Source organism: Pelobates fuscus, chromosome 13 (genome assembly GCF_036172605.1).
Source record: "Pelobates fuscus isolate aPelFus1 chromosome 13, aPelFus1.pri, whole genome shotgun sequence".
Classification (NCBI taxonomy): domain Eukaryota; kingdom Metazoa; phylum Chordata; class Amphibia; order Anura; family Pelobatidae; genus Pelobates; species Pelobates fuscus.
In genome coordinates, this window is record NC_086329.1 from 95,620,517 (window position 1) to 95,634,600 (window position 14,084).

The 14,084-nt window shown below is 42.1% G+C and overlaps 1 protein-coding gene across 3 annotated transcripts in view; it reads left to right on the forward strand.

Moving 5' to 3' along the window:
* Positions 1 to 14,084, forward strand: part of SEMA6C (semaphorin 6C) — a 150,189-nt gene that overhangs the window by 12,666 nt on the left and 123,439 nt on the right. The window contains exon 2 of one of the 3 annotated variants that reach the window (XM_063439853.1): positions 4,916 to 5,166. The exons of the other annotated variants lie outside the window; for them this stretch is intronic. The gene's annotated coding sequence lies outside the window, so the exon portion shown is untranslated. The remainder of the gene's footprint in view (positions 1 to 4,915; positions 5,167 to 14,084) is intronic. 3 annotated transcript variants of the gene reach the window in all.

Consider the following 14,084-nt stretch of genomic DNA (forward strand, 5'->3'; position numbering starts at 1 on the left):
AGGTATGATTTAACCATAACATCATGCAGAACACAGCCTCGTCTGCACCCAGACACCCCGTAGTTTGCACCATCTGTTATCATGTCATGAGACAGACAATGTGACAGAGGATGTTGCAGATCCTCACTTACTGTCAATGTCACCTACCCTCTAATCGCAGGCTTTGACAGCAGTTCAGATAGCAGACGAGGAGTGTTATGAATCGCTATGCTGAAATTTCCCATGCAGTAACCTAGAAACATTGATGAACTCACCTTGTTGTATAGGAACAATATCTGCCCCATGCAGCCCTGTACAATGCTTTTTTCATAAATAGGTATTCCTGCTGATTTGCAAAATAGTTGCATTTATTTACTTTTTCAAAGTGTATATTCTTTCACAGCAAGTGTTTGGAAGGGTGGTATACCTACCGCCATAAAAATCGCCCTCTCATTGTGACGGTATCTTTTCCCATTAGTTCCTGGCAAACATGGCTGCTAAGAGCTGCGTCAACATCATATTGTCGCACTTGCATAGATAATGGTTCCTAAGTGTAACTTCTAAATGCTTTGGCATTTCATTGAAAATATAGTTGAAAAAGGATACAATGTAAAAGAGAGAAAATATGTGTGAGCGCTTTGGGGACTTTAAATACTATCCTCCGTACTGAACGGACAGTAGCAGAAAAAGATTTGGAGAACAGACTGTGCTGGCTTTGTAATATGATGGTATCTTTGAAAATCTGCTTTTAGATTGATTGCATGCAGGTAAATGTCTGGTATGGAGTAGATAATAACTGCCCAGGTATGTTGCTGAGCTTGGCGAGCCAATAACGTCATGGGTTTCTAATGGGGCATTTACCTGTTACGTCCGAGGCTTGTTTTCAAACCTGAAAGGGTAATTTCTGCCTCTGATGGATGAACATTCACTGACTCTACTGCTATTTGTTTAGCTTTATAACTGTACAATGGGAAGGCTGTATCTTATGCTGCATGACAAGCTTAATTCTGAGAACACTGAATTTTAAGCAAATTGGCTTTTAAACTGAAAGTGATACATCACTTACTCCATGCTGTGTTTAAATATAAATTTACTTATATAAAATGCGTACATGAGAGATTCTCTTTAAGAATGTAAAGATTGTTTATTGTGTTGTTGACTGCAATAATTGTAGATTTTATTTCAAGTCTTGGTGTAAAAATAATCGCAATTTTAAGAATGACAAGAGATGAATATTTTTCGTACTTCCTTTACTGAAATTTCCAATAGCAGCAGAGAAAAAACAACCAATAGAAAACCAGAAATACAAGGTTATATATATATGCCAGGCCCTCCCAAAGCAATCCATTAAACACGAACAGGTTAAACAAAAACAGAAATCCGAATAACTTCAATGAACAGAACCCGAAAAGAAACTCCGGCCACAGGCACCTTACACTAGCAGAAAGGACAGAAACATAGTTTATAGAGTTTTCCAGGGCAATAGGCGCAGGAAATCCAAGATTAGTTTTGAAGGTGCCCATCCACCGACCATGGATCAAACATGCGATGACCCCCTGTGCATCCACGATGATATCAGTGTTAGCCACATAGAATTCTTCTGTGTCACAGACCGTCTGGAGTCCTCGCAGATAGAACTCCTTGACAAGTCTTGAATAGCACCTTTCCATGTCAGAAGCGCCCCCTGCCGCTCGTCCATAACTGCCAACTGAGGGGTTAGGTCATCATCCTCCTTGGCTGATCCCCACTTACCTCTGGAGCAGAGTGCACCTTGCTGCGTATAGCGGGAGCCTTGCCCATGTCTGGGGTGTGCCTGGGATAATTGTCCCTTCCAGTGGTGTTTACAAGGAGCATGCATTACTCTTGGACTGAAACATAGAATGTGACGGCAGATAAGAACCATTCGGCCCATCTAGTCTGCCCAGTATTCTAAATACTTTCATTACTCCTGGCCTTATCTTATATGTAGGATAGCCTTATGCATGCTTAAACTCCTTTACTGTGTTAACCTCTACCACTTCAGCTGGAATGCTGTTCATAATGGAATAAAGATGCATTACTAAATGGAGTAGCAAGTCTGAGATGGTCAACGTTTAATCTGTAGCTTGCTTGAAGTGGTTACAGTGCAAGAAACCCATCTGTGCAGCATTTCTGATTTTTATTTCTGGGTTGTAACTCATTACGATCAAGTCATCAAAAGGCAGAAAATCATAGACATTGCTGGGTGAGGCTTTAGGCACTAAATCCCCATATCCATACCCCTCCCTTTATTAAAGATAAAGGCTAAGACAGGCAGGGTGGCTGGGGCAGAGACTTCACTTCACAAGCCTGAGATTCGGGCATTGCACACCCCGGCAAATTAGAACCTTTGATTTTAGTTTTGCACAGTGGTGCTGGGATTTTGGAGAGTTAGAGGGGGTACTACTGTATTAATGTGTGATGGGGGGAGAGGGGGGGGGGGGAGAGGGGGGATATAAAGTGGGAATATAGAAATTTAAGGGGGATTTGGATATTTAAAGTATGATTTGTGGATGTAAAGGGAGTATTTGGAGATGTAAATGGGACTCTGTTATATGGGAAGGTAATTGTGAAGCTCTGGGATATGGTAGATGTTAACTACACAGTGACTACATCTGTAAGGGGTATGATCTGGGTCACAATCAGGGTCACATGATGAATGTGCAGATTCTTATGATCACATGATGAATGTGCAGATTATCAGGGTCACAGGATGAATGGATTAATAAGGGAATAGGCAGAGATATGGGCAGATATTTAGGGTGACAGGGTAATTAAGAGATGTTTGTGGTCACACAGCCTTTCTCCATATTTACATTGACTGGATAATACCTCTCAATGACTGGATTTATTAGTGGTGTGCCATAAATAAAACCTCAGTCTGAGATGAAGTTGTTATGTTGCGCAGAGTGTTCCGTTGAAGATATATTTTACTCCTAGCAAATTAAATAGTTACTCCAAGCACTATGAAAACGTCAGTGATTTGAGGTGGTTATGGTGCCTGGAGTCTATATATGGTATATTACTATGAAACACTGCACAGACTGAGTTTAACCTCTCAGCTGGCAGAGGTGTAACCCCACCGCTGGCAGCATCACTGGGGTGTCATCAGCTAGTGTTCCAGGTTGGTTAATGTCATTACTGTGTAAATGTTATTGCACCCTGTTCCATTCATTGACATGGTGTTCCGCTGACGCCAGAGCTGTATTTAGCGCAAGGCTGACAAGGCACCTGCCTTGGCGGCACTTTCAGGGGGGCGGCAAAAAAAGCTTCCCTCCAAACTTGCCTTGGGAGACCAGAGAGCTGGCCAGCTGGACACCTCAGGGCCCCCCGAGGCTGGCATCTCCTGATGTTATGGGCGGCGAGGGAGTGCTCTCCCATAACGCAACCCGCAATGATGCTGGAGCCAGAATATGACATCACTCCGCTCCAGTATCACTGAGAGGTGCGTGAGGGAACTGAGCAGGAGGATCAGAGCTCCCTCGCCACCCACCTGAACTGCGTGCCTGTCTCCCCAACCGCCCACCAGCCCAGTGTCTTGTCAGTGAGTGTGTATGTGTCTGTCAGTGTGTATGTGTGTCTGTCTGTGAATGTAAGTGTGTGTGTAACTATGAATGAGTGAGTGTACATGTCTGTGAATGTGTATGTTTCAGCGAAAGTGTGTGTTGGTTGGCATACAGTGAGTGTATGTTAGTGTATGCATCAGTGAGTGTGTGTGTCTTTCAGGAAGAGAAATTTGGAAGGGGGGGTGGCTGAGTTTTGTCATGCCTAGGGCAGCACAAAACTAAAATACACCACTGGCTGACGCTCACAACCAATCAACGGCGACTGGAATGGCTTCAGATTTCTGCAGTAGACAGAATGGTATCTGACAAGAAGTAAGGAGCCTTCGGAGTTAAACGGTTTGCCCCATTACCTGGGAACCGGCCCAGGGTACTCTTGGCATCATTCATACCCACTGCAGTTTGAAGTAACCCTTTAATGTTTCCATCCTGCAAAAAATAAAACTATTTGGTTCTAAAACTGGTAATCACTACATACAATTGTTAGTTTTGAGTGTTTAAAACTAAAAAATATTTTATATACCGGTAAGTCAGTCGATGTAGGAAGGTACAAGGCATGATTCAACTCCCATCACTTACGGCAGACCCCAAAAAGCCAAGAGATAGGTAGTTGTTTGTTGCGTTATTTAGTTCATAAACTGATGTCACCGTTAAATATGTAGTCTATTAAATGGCTTTATATACTTCGTTTTACTCCAAAAAAAATAATGGGAATAAGGGGGACCCCAACGGACCCTGCACTGAGGGGTGGTTGAGTTTGTCTATCCCCACTTAACTGGATTCCAATGAAACACAGATTTAAAAAAAACGTGAACAGCCAAGTCCTTGATTACATTGTCTTTCTGACAAAACCATTAGTTATTTGCAGTAAATTCTGCTGCCAACTCTTACCTCATGCTCGCTAAGTGCTCGTTCTAATGTGAGTGGGTCCGGGGTGAGTCACGAGGGGGCATCCAGTGCTTTTTAGTAAGGGATTGGCCCAGGAGAGTGCTTCCGAGAGTGGTAGGGGGTCAGCCACTAGACTCTGCTGTCTAGAATAGTCTAATTACTAAAACCGTAATCTGAGCGTGCCAACAAACAAATCTGATATGAAATAAAACATATACCTGGACAAACATGGCTTGTGTCTACAATGTTCTGCCCAACCAATAAACGTTAACAAAAAAAGCACCCTAGTTCTAGAAATCCTGATTTCTGTCAATTGCAATAGCTGTGTTTCCCAGCGAGCCAATATCTTCAGTTTCATACTTCTAATTTAAAAAACACCAGGTACAGTTCAGGTTCCCCACGATTGTGCATCTTATTCCCAAGTTTCAAATCCAAAGCTCACTCATTTCACGTCTGACATTTTGCAGGACTCGTCCTCTAACACAGCACCCATATCTAATCGATATGTCATTAAGGATGGTTGTTCAAGAGGCAGCTGATGTAGGAACGTGATGGAGACCTTGCTCCGAAAGCTGGAGGCTGTGAGTCTTCGCAAAAAGTTGAGAAAGTACTGTGCTGCGAAATCGGTAAACCCATAGCTGAACCTTTCTGTAGAAAAGGAAGATGAGAACAAAGCGTGGAAAATAAGAAATGCTAGAATCGGTGTCCCGCACCTAAGGTAAATGGTGTTTTGGAGATACAACACTTCCTTTCTGCTGCAGCAAATTAAAATACAGGATGTTATCACTGCAATTACCTATGAACTCTCCTAGGAACATATTAGTATTAGGGATATACATTGGTAACTGTAAAAAAATAATTCTGTGCGGTATAGAGATTTTCCCCCACGTTCGTGCCCCCCAATGCTAAGCATGTGAAAAAGGCAAAATGTTCAAACATAAGTCTATACTTAATGGGCAGAACCAGTGGCAGCTAAACATAGGGCCCTTTAGTATTTACTATACAGAAGTGTTTTACATTGCAGGGTTACACCAAAGGACCACTTTTCCCAGTCTACTTCATTGAGATGAAATGGTCTGGGTGTCTTTAGTGCTTGGTTAATCACTGAAGGAGAGCCCTTGCAGTAGCCTACTTCTGTGCTCTGAAGCTGGGCACTGGAGAAAACATATCTGGGTTAGTAGAAGTTGTGACTTGCCCCTCCAGATTTTGGACTGTTGAGAAATCAATCTCAAAGTTCTAAAACCATGGAGAGAACTACAGGGTTTGATGGGTTTTGTTAGACTAAGAATAATTAATTTGGGGATAAAGAGCCCAAAATCTGCTGGTAAATGGGAGCTTCAAAAATCTCTGTCTACGTTTTGACACAATGTGAACGTTTGGTCTCACAGCATCTGTGCATCAGATGACTCCTTGCTGAATGCATCCGCTACACTTCAACAATGCATCTATGAAATCTTTGCGTGACTGCTTCTAAACTCGCGCCTTCTCTCTGTCCTGAACCCATCGCTTTTTGTTTACTAAATGTGCAGTGTTTACATCTGGGCAAAATTTCACGTCAGCAGCCCATAGAAAGAATATTTATAGTGAAGGATTGTTTGGGTTAGAAGCAGGAGACATGCAACACACACTGTGGGTACTGGTCCTGAGCTAAATCGACTTGGCTCACACACAGACACAATAGATGTAGTTTGTCTGCTGCCCCCCTCCCTGAACAGTACTACTTCTGGCAAGCTCTGGGTGTGGGGGATTCTCTGGCTTAGAGCTGAAAATTAGAGTGGGCTTAAATACAAAATCTGAATTTACGTTTCTGGTCAATTGTGTTTAGAAAGGCATGTGCCTCTGACCCCATCTGCAAATAGTAAACATTATCTACGTGTTTTATGAACTGGAAATTTCAAGTACATAAAATATAAAGCACAGAGATATTCTAAGCCTCCTAACTGTCTCAATTTAGACAGGGGAGACCCAATTTAGGGGTCCTGGTCCCACCATCCAGATTTTGTTCCCTGGTGTTCGTCATCTGACACAGGACATCATTGGACGTGCTCGCAATGTGCTCTCTGCACAGCCGGGAGTCTTCCAATCAGCTTGGAGTACATTCATGTCAGGCTGACACGCTCCATCTGCACTCCCGCCCATGTTGGGCCATCACCAGTGATGAAAGTTGCATCACTAGCAAACATCATCATGACCTGTTCACCATGTCTCATACCTCCATGAAATTCACTGGGGGGTTTAAGTGGTCAGTGCCTGCCTAGAAAGTCATGGAGTCTGCAGTGACGCACTCTCTATCGCTGGCATGCAATCCTCTACTCTCCTTATCTCTGCCCTATGCTATCTTATATGCACCTCATTAGTTGGCACAGAGAAAACACGTATTCAAGGCTCCAGACAGAAGCTTTGTCGAGAGTTTTGACAGAGACCAATGTATAGGCTCACATTCTGCACAGCACGGTGAGCTGGGTAATATGGCTAATTTCGATCTTCAGTGATGCTTTTGGTTTAACATTCCCAGTGCATATTATAGAAATCGTTTTATCGATTTGCAAACTGCTTTTGTGTTCATCCTGATAAGATAATTGATTGCAGTGCAGGAATCTAATTATTATTGTGGATTGTAAAATCTGCTTGGCAAAGGCTGACGACAATTACTCACAAAAAAAAAAAAAAAAGTGCATTAATGGCTTGTTCCTTCATTAGTATGTGAGTTAATGAAGTCAGTGAAACCCCTAAAGGACCTTACTAATGTACAATGAAGTGGAATCACAGAACGGAGCCCCGGCAGAGATGGTAGTAATGGTAGCCCTCTAACTTTTGTATCGGACTGTTTTTACTGTATTGTCTTTTTGACAATTGTACAGCGCTGCAGAATATGTTGGCGCTGAAAAAATGCCAGTAATAAATATAAAAAATTAATACATGGACATTTGCTTTGTTTTCAGCACGATGCAAACAAAGAAAGGGTTAAATCCAAGAAAAACTAAATAAAATCTATTTTGAAACATAGCATATACAATAATGTATTCTGAATACAGTGTGCATGACTGATGTGTATTTGGTCATAATAGTTTTGCTATTGGTCTGGAATAGTATATATAACGAGTTATACATAGAATTCAACGATGAGAGCAAGCGGAAAAGACAGCAACTTTTTGTTTTTGTTTTTTTAAATTCTTTATTTTTACAGTGCTTAAATTTAACAGACATGCTTGTAACGCCACGATAGCTGGTACAAGCCGGAGTGATAATACATTTTATACAGTGGCGTGGTAAACATTATTAGCACTTTTTTGATGTTGTTGTCGAAAGTTTAAGAAACAATATGGTGTAAATACATAAGAGACTATATGTTAGCGTAAGCAGTAAGCGCTCAGTACATAAAGTATTACTAGTGTTAGTGAGTAGCAGGCAACATTCATCATAACAGCGGCAGTCATGTCGTTTAACGTTCAGATACGCGTAGGCTCGATCAGTCACACTCTTTTAATGCATGCTAGGCGTGTTACAGGCTTATCTGCCATATTGGGTGGGCTATAGCTTGGTCCAGTGTAGGCCAGCTCAATTCCTATGGTTATATTGCAGCAGGTATTTGGGGTTTACAGAGCCCACCCGCCAGGTATGGCACTGACGTTGCGCTGCCTGGAGAAGGTGGGGTCAGTAGTTTGGGATGAATTGGGCTTAAGAACATACACGTAAACGAAAATAGCTTGGTGGATCAAGTAGTGCTGTAGGGCATGCTCACAGTAAAATGACTTAAAGGGGATGATAACATAAAGGAAATTATTACCCGCTGGTGATAACCTAGTGGGTCAGTGTGGTGGTCTAGTAACTGAGAAAGGGTAGCCTATGTCTCTCGCACTAACACTCCCATCCACTAGCGATATGCAGCATGAAAATATAATAAGAGAAAATACAAATAAAAGAAATATTATAAAATGACATGTAGTAAAAATATATATATATATAAAAAAAAAAAAGAAAAAACACACACACACTTTGGAGTCTCTTGCGTTTCTGTCTTATTACAGGTTTAACAAATCAGTCCAGGCTTAGGGTCTATAGCTTTAGGCTGTTGCCTTATATGCCTATCTCGTCCGCGTAGTTGGCTTGCGGTGAAAGTCATGAGTCACTTGCCCGTTCAGGTCTGTGGGGGTTTGTATGAGTGCTGTCTGCTCAGTTTCCTCTCCGCCCTAGTGTTGCTCCCCCGGTTCTCGGTCTCCTGGTTCTCTGTCTCTCCCGCCCCGTCCATGGGCATCTGCTGCTGCAGTTGGAGGGTCTGGATAAATCCTGCAGGGTCTTTGTCTACGGACAGTGTGAGTATCGAGTCCTTTTGTGGGACCACCAATGTGCCTGTTGCGCCCCATCGATACCGGATTCCTTTATCTCTCAGTTGGCAGGTGATCGGTGAGAATTTCCTGCGCTCGAGCAGAATTGTGAATGGGATGTCTGCGAAAACTTTCACGTGGTGGTTGTCCACGGTGATGGTGGGGGTTTTCCTGGAGTAGGCCATCAGCGCCGCTTTAACTGCGACATTTCGGGTAACTGCTATAATGTCTCTCGAGGCATCCGCTGGGGCGGTCGGGGATTTCCGGATTCGGATTTCGGATTTCCGGATTCGGAATGCGAATGGCCTTGTGTCTCCGTCCGTTTTCGCTCCCATTGCCGTTGCCACTTTGTGTAGTCCAGTAAGGCCTCTGGGTCTATGTCTTCAGGGGCTCCGCGTACGCGGACATTTCGTTTGCGGTGGCGTGTTTCCATCGCCGTAACCGAGCGGGTGAGCCCCTGTAGTTGGAGTGTCAGAGCTTCCACTTGTCTTCTGGTGTCTGTCAGTGAGTCGTCTCTTTTACCCTCTCGGGTTTCTATTGCATGCAGGCGCCCCTCCATACCAGTGACCTCCGTCTTCACACCGGCCAGGTCTGATTTCCACATCTCCCGGAGATCTATGAGGAGCTTCTTGATATCACCTTTTGTTGAAGGTGAGTCGTCCGAGTCCGACGTCTCCGACCCGTATAACGCGGGTGTCGGGGTTGTGGTCTGGGATTCCTCCCTCTCCACGGATGAGTCAGACTCGCTGTCGCTTTGGGGCCTACTCGCCGCCATTTTGGCCTGTGGAGCTTGTTGCGGCCTTTTAAAGGAGCGCCTAATGTCAGGCTGGTGGGAGCTCTCTTGGCGGGCAATTTTCTTATTTTTTTCCCCCCATCTCTCTGGGGTTTAGTGCTTGTTGCTGCTTGGTTTTTGGTCTCGGTTCAGCGTTTTCGTGGCTTTTGGGTCAATTTTAGCTTAGTGAAGCAGGAGCTCCACATAAACACGTCCAGTGTGCTGCTCTGCTAGCCACGCCCCCCAAGACAGCAACTTTTTTAATTCTCACATTGAGACTCATAATGCCAAATATATGATGGTGAAGAATTGAAGGGTAACAAAACCATCTAAAAATCTACATCTGCTTCATATGTCATTTAAAATAAAATACATGAATTTTTTTTAATTTTTTTTTTTAAATCGGGTTTCTATTTTTTGACATAAGCACAGCGTCACCCGTTCCTGCCAGTAACTATTCTAAACATAAATACGAACACTAATTGTGCCATAAATGAGTAAATGTTTCTTATGGAAACATATTTAAAATAACCAACAAAAATGGTAGGTGTGAGACCCGGCATGTGGGAAATGTGCAATACGAGCTATTTAAGTTGAAACCTTCAGATATACCATGTGTGATTTGTATGAGCTAACAGGTAAAGGTTTTCATGACACCAGTGTGTTAACCCCTTAAGGACCAAACTTCTGGAATTAAAGGGAATCATGACATGTCACAAATGTCATGTGTCCTTAAGGGGTTAAAGCACTTTGAGAAGATCCGTGAAGATTTTATTTCCAGTCAAGGGAACAGCCACCTGGAATTCTGACACACAAATGTATAAATCACTAGAAGTATTTATGAACCTTCCATCCTGAACTGCAATGCCCATTATGTAAAATATACTCCAATAATAAGACCACAAATTACGTCTTAGAATTGATACGGAACTTCCTCTTCAGTTAGTGTACTAAAGTGGTAGTTGATTCATGGAACATACTCCCAGATGCAATGGTAAAGAGGAATAAATAAAATTTAAAAAAAAAAGCAAAAATTAATCCAGAGTCTAAAAGCGGTCCAATAATGCTGAGTGGTTGAATAGCAAAATATTCCACGTTTGAGGTATGGTGATTCACTGGGACTCATCTGTCACAGATCTCCATGCTAATAAAGCAGAATTGACTGATCATACATCTCGCAGCGAACGCCTGGAGTCATTATCTTCATGTAGGAAGTTGCAGTTCCAGTCTATGATATTCAGTTTTTTGTTGGGTTTTTTTTTTCCTTCTTTATAATTCTTCCACTACTTCCTTCCATCCTCCCCGAGACTTATTGACTGCAGCCGCTGACAAATTAGAAATAATTTCTGAGCAAACCGATCAATCAAGTTTTTTTTTTTTTTTTTCTTGAATTCAGACCGACGCTCTGGGATTCTCGTACGCCAGCTAAATATGAGTGGCCTTTTTACTGCAGGAGCGAGATGGTAATATACAGCAGGGCAGTGAACACTGTAAATTCTTATTAACCTGTTAAGGACCAGTGACCGTCTATAGCATCATAGGAATACGGACGGATTTTCAATATTCAACTGATATAACATGAGCTGCGTTCTGTAAAGATGTTATCTTTAGTAAGCTGTGCATTCCACCTTGCCGCAGCTTAGAATGTGATGACAATCTAGACTAGAACATCAATGGTCCCTCGGGCGATAAAAAGCACCTTTTCTACAATGTATATTTGAGTACTATATAGGAAATATAACATTTAAAAATGCCGGTCCATTTGTTCTCTATATTATTTAATAAATCATTGGTAAATATAAGGGAAATTTACGTAGATGAAAAGACATTTGAAAGTTTGTGCACTGAGTGAATCCATTGTGATGGTCCAAAAATTATTTTTGTTTTCAAAGATGAGCTACTCTTACAGGCTTATATCCGAACAGGAGTACTGTTTGAATTCAAAGTGATTTCCAAGTGAATTTCCAAATTTAGAAGAAAATAACCAAACTGGGAGAAACTGACTTTTTTTTTCCCAATTCAAATATTTTGTTGTTAAATTTAAAAATCACTTTGAATTCCTGATAATTTTCACTTATTCATCTCATTAGGCCCTCCCCATAGAAAAGCATTGTTGCATTACGTGAGAACATCCAGCGTCCTATGCAACCTAACACAGGTTAGCCACCAGGAAGTGCCTCTATTGGCTGTCTGATTGACAGTCACTAGGGGCAGTCTTAGTCCCGAAAGGTAATCATTGCAGTTTCTCTGAACTGGTAATGATTTACACTGCAAGACTAAAGGGAACAGTGACAGTGCACCCAGACCACTTCAATCAGCTGAAGTGGTCTGAGTGTCTAGAATGTCCCTTTACGTGAAAAACGTGGTTTTGTCTGAAACTGACCTGCATACTCAGCTGTGCTGAGGGAATAAACAGACAACAGTTAGCTGTGATGCTGAGAGCTGTTTTCCTTGCTAAAACAGGAGTTACATAGACGAATACATTTATAAAACCACTGATAACAAATACATCTTATCTTAAAGGCAGACCTGGTGTATCTGTGCATCTGTATTCTGTCTCACTAACTTTGATGAGTGTAAACACTCTCACATATCTCCTAAACCTCTTCAACCTAAACACATTGTCACATTTGCAGGATGCCTGGAAGGTTAGAAATCACCAGTTTATTAATTCACTGCATTACCAATGCTATGTTTAGTAGTTGTTGTTTTTTTGTTGGTGTTTTTTTTAATGCAGTTCAGATAAATAAAAAAATGTAAAATTCTAATTAAGAAATGTCTTTTTCTTATTATTATTTTCATATGAACTACTCCTTAATAAGCTGAACTCCTGCATCCCTTACTGTGCTGATCGCAAAGACTAAACCTGATACCGGAGAAACTGACGGAAGCCAAGCACAGAGAGATGGACACAGGTTTCTTCAGGAAGGAAGAGATTCTTTATTGGATCACCGATCGGGACTCAGAGGGACTAGCGTCACCAAAATACAGCAAAGTCTGAGTACTGAATACATAGAGTACATTCCTTATATAGCACTGTAGCTCCTCCCACAATTAACTACACCCACACATACCCTTAACCTATTTAATGAATAGAGTCTAAACTCATCCATCCGGTCTAACCACGTGGCTCATCTGATACAAAGGAGAGGGACGCGTAATTCCAGTTCTTACATTCCTGCACCTGGTCAGTACAGTGATGACAGTATCTTAGCTACGTGTAATTAACCAACTGATACTACAAACACATATACATACATATGCCTTGTGGCAATCTTAGCCTGCTAAACTTGTATTTTACTGGAATTACATCACATTCCCCCCTTTGATGCCTCTGATATTTCACAATTACTTGAGGCATCACTTAACCTTGGTTTGCATATACCTCAGGTTACCATGAACCAGACCAGACTTATCTTATGATGTGAATCTTCAACATTCATCTTCTTGCATTGGTTCTCCCTGATCTAGAGCCTTATACTTATATATCGCCATTATCTGTGCAGCAGCCTTCCTCTCTGCTATACTTCCTATCAGGCTTTGCACAGACCTAACTACTAAGGGTATAAGACACGGTAGGAGTAGACACAACAGTAAAATCAGTAGGACTCCACCTACCACTGCCTTAAGCCCTCCAAACCACTCATACCAGCTACCAAACCAACTACTTGGATTGTACCCTTTCCATACCTGAGTAGGCACATGCGCTAGTTTAACCATATGGCTAGTAAGCTCAGCTATTGCTTGCCCTTCGTCATCTATTTGAAGACAGCAATTACTTAGGTTAAACTTCCCACATACACCTCCCTCTACTGCCAAAAGGTAATCCAAGGCTAATCTATTTTGGTAGACTGCTGTCCTCATCCTGGTGTTATGCTTCGCTAGAAGATTGAGCGCTTGTGATGTCTCATTTGTGATAATCTCAACCACCGCCTGTAATCTTATAATACGGTTGAGCATATAAATAGGGGTTCTATAACCAAAGGTACCATCCTCAGCCCACGTGGCTGGCCCATAATAATCTATGATACGCTGGGGAGGCCATTCATCATCTTCTCAGGCGCCTATCTCTATGGGTCCCCTTTTCTTCCTATGATTCACATCATACACTTTAACACCTAAAGTCTCACCTGTTTCAATCGGTAACAAGAAGAAGGATGGTTTGAGCATACCCAACACACATGCCCCTTCCCAGTCCTGTGGCAGCTCCGAATAGGCTTTCTTACCACAGATCCAGTACAAATTTGCTGGGGCTCTCCAAATAGATGTGATGGATAGATCAAACCACACATCCTTTAAATTGGCATATCTAGCAAACGGGTTAGATGGTTCTGAGACATTTGAAGCCGACCACCAAGTTGTATTCTTTGTATCATCATCATAAGCTTTTTGCCCTAGACAAGTTAATTCTCCTACAGAAGTATTATACATTATTCCTTTCCTTGCTATGCAAACATAACCTATGATGGAGGTCTTTAATTTCCACTCAGATTTACCTCTAACACTCAAATGATAATCGGCTTGTGTAGATATTAGTTG